At 37.8% G+C, this 3625-nt stretch overlaps 1 pseudogene; it reads right to left on the reverse strand.

Moving 5' to 3' along the window:
* Positions 1-1366: 1366 nt before the first annotated feature.
* Positions 1367-2541, reverse strand: LOC102836441 (annotated as a pseudogene).
* Positions 2542-3625: the final 1084 nt, after the last annotated feature.

A 3625-nucleotide genomic window follows, 5' to 3' on the forward strand; every position in this document is an offset into this window, starting at 1 on the left:
TTTGTATATATGCTCTTAATTATGTTGAGGAATTTCCCTTCAATTCCTACTTTGTTGAGTGTTTTTATCAGGAATGGATGTTGGATTTTGTCAAATGCTTTATCTGTATTAATCAATATAATCATGTGGTTCTTTTCTTTTTTCTTATTTATATGCTGGATAATGGTGATCGTTTTTCTAATGTTGAACCATCATTGCATCCCTGGTGTGAATCCCACTTGATCATGATGTATTATGTTTTTGATGTGCTGCTGGATTCTGTTGGTTAGTATTTTATTGAGAGTTTTTGCATCTATGTTCATGAGGAATGTTGGTCTATAATTTCCTTTTTATTGTTGTCTTTCCCTGGTTTTGGTATGAGAGTTATGCTTGCTTCATAAAATGTATTAGAAAGTTTTCCATCCTCCTTTATATTCTGGAATAATTTGAGGATTGGTGACAGCTCTTCCCTGAATGTTTGGTAGAATTCCCCTTGAAGCCATCTGGGCCTGGGCATTTTTTGGTTGGGAGTTTTTTTATTACCTGATCCATTTCTTTTGTTATGGGTCTGTTGAGATTTCCTACTTCACTGTGTGTAAGTTTAGGTAGGTCTTAGGTAAGTTTAGGTACGTGATTTTCTAAAAATGTATCCATCTTTTCTAAGTTTTCAAATTTATTTAAGTACAACTTTTCATAGTATTCTGTTATTATCCTCTTGATTTTACTTTGGTTCAGTTTTGACATTGCCATGTGGTTTCTAATGTGTGTTATTTGTGTGTACATGGGAGAATATTAGTTTTACATTCATCCTATTGCATATCGTTTCATTGCCATGGTTACAATCTCCTCCATGAATCACCAACCAAAGGGTATATCCTACAAGCCTGCCCCCTCCTCCTGCCCGGTCATCAGCATACAGCCCTTCTCTCTCTCAGAGTCTAAAGTCCCCAGCTGCTCCATCTCTCCACATCATCATTAAAAAGATAACTTTTATGAGTTCTTTGGTGCCCATATACAGCATACAAAAATGTAAAAAGCAATTCACCAATAAAATTTATGTTAGCTTAATCTGGGGGAAAAAATAACAATGAAACAATTTAAGGTAGTACACACTGTGACTGCTCACTTATAGAGGACATGAGATTTACTGTGAAAGTATATAGAATGTCCTTTTGTAAAAGTAGCAATGTCATGTCTTGTAAATTTCCTTTTTTTATTTTAAAACAAAGAACAAAATAAAATCCCAAAAGATTGGATCTTACACTGCAGCCATGAATGATTAAGAGTCTCCTTTCTCAGTTACTGTTGGTCCAGTTTTCCTTTCGTTTTGAGTCCATTGTGCAGCAGGTGTTAAAAAGTTAGAAATACTAACCAATGAAGTGATGAATTATAAAATTTCTTTCCTGCTTTCAAACACAAATGGATATATCTATTCCACAACAGTTGCAACCACCTTTACATTGGACCCTATTACTGTGATATTTCCTGTTGAAAAAAGTCTGTGATGTAGCTCATAGGGATTCTATTTGATAGCACACTACAGGATGAAGTTCAGGCATGAGATCTATTTTTCTTTGTGAATTCTGGCAAATGGATTTCAAATGGCATGCTACACACTGCCAACATTCAAACAACTTTAAAATCTGTAAACATCACCTGAAAATCTAGTTTCTGTAGACTGTGGACTAAATATCTAGCATGAAATTTAGCTTTTACTCCACTTATTGCACCAGTGCAAATAATTTTTCCTGAGGACCAAATTGTAGCTGTAAATCTAGATTGGTTTCTAAGCTTTATTAATACTTTTTTAAAAAGTTTTTATTGTGAATTATGTGATAGTTTACATGGGAGAACATCAATTTTATATTCATTCTATCATATTTCGTTTCATTGCAATGATTCCAATCCCCTCCATACATCATCAAACAACCAAAGGGTACACTCCACAGGCCTGCCTCCCGGCTGTCAGCACACAGCGCCTCTCTCTCCCTGATTCCAGTGTTCCCAGAAGCTCCATCCTTCCACATCATCATCTCTGCCTCCATTTCTCGCATCACTGCTTCTCTGGGTAAGGTCCCGGACTCCGCTCTTCACACTTGATAGTCCCAGAGACCTCTGCTCCTGGACTGCAAAATCGATCACTCCCCTCCTTTTGTTACAAAACATCTACCTTTACATTTCCGACCCTCACAGTCAGACTTGATAGCAATTATCCACTATTGTACCACAAGAGTCTTAGCCCCATCTCCTTTCATTAGCCCTGTTCCAACAGACTGGAAACCATTCAATGGCGATTCTACATTTCCCCTGCCACATCTGGAACTAGGCTCCCATTTGAGAGCTTGTAAGTCAGTCACTTCTTGCCTTTGTAGCCACCCCCCCACCCCCACCCCCCATTTTGGGCAGCCAGTGGCTTCATTAATACTTTTACAACATCATGCTTAAAGTTACATTTGCTCCCTCCAAAGCAATCTTCCTTAAGTTTAAATGGCATCTTGCTCAAAAAACACAGACTATATTTGTAACTAAAATGTCCAGTGTAACATCACTGTCTGCATGCATTGGGGTAGTTGAAAACTGAGCTTCCTACAATGAAGATCACATCCATGGGAAGAGGGAGCTGCAGTACAGGATGTGGTGGCAGTGTTTCTGCTGGTTGTGTCTTATGTGAAGGATAAGCTGGAGGATAAGGATGATGAAGCAGGTGAGCTCCCCAGTTCTCAATGGAAATTTTGGCCTGGCCGGTTTTGAAGAGCCCCCAGGCTTGGGCTCCTTCTTTCATGCTTTGTTATTCTGGGCTCAGGCCCTGGTGATTTTCTTTTGGGTTCTATCATTTTGGGGTTCATTCAGCTTCTTAAATGCTTATCTTCTTGTCATTTATGTTAGGGAAATTTTCTTCCAGCAGCTCTTCAACTATCTTTTCTTTACTTTTGTCTTTTCCTGTTTGGAATTTCTATTATCTGTAGGTTATTCATTGCCCCACATGAATCTTAGGCATTCTTTGGATTTTTTCATTCTTTTTTTTCTGAGTGTTCTTTTAGTTTATTAATATTGAGAGATTTATCTCCAACCTCACCAACTCAAGCTTCCATTGATTCAAATCTACTCCTTTGGTCTTTCAGTGTATTGTCCATTTCTGATATTTTAGTACTAATCTTCTGGATTTCTGTTTCCAGGTATTGTGTTGCCTCCAATCCTATATTTACTTATTGTTCCTATATCACTTTTTAAATTCTTCCTTGTTTTTCTCAACCTTTCTTTCAATAGTTTGTTGTTGTTGTTAATTGCTGTCAAATTGGTTCTGACTCATAGTGACCCTGTATAGACTTTCTAAGGATTGGCTGGCAAGTCTGAACTGCTGACTGTGTGGTCAAGTGCTTATCCTACAGTGCCACACCAGGATTCTAATAGCTAAGCGTTACCTAAATATCACTCATCTATGCCAAGAAATTTGGAAGACTACTACCTTGCTGACTGGAAGAGATCCGTATATGTGACCATTCCAAAGAGAGGTGACTGACTGGAATGCAGAGATCATCTGACAATATCATTGATATCTCATATAAACAAAGTTTTACTAAAGGTAATACAGAAATGGCTGCAAGCATATATTGACAGAGAACTTCCAGAGGTTCAAACTGGATTC

The sequence above is a fragment of the Chrysochloris asiatica genome, unplaced genomic scaffold (genome assembly GCF_000296735.1).
Source record: "Chrysochloris asiatica unplaced genomic scaffold, ChrAsi1.0 scaffold00429, whole genome shotgun sequence".
NCBI classification, from domain to species: domain Eukaryota; kingdom Metazoa; phylum Chordata; class Mammalia; order Afrosoricida; family Chrysochloridae; genus Chrysochloris; species Chrysochloris asiatica.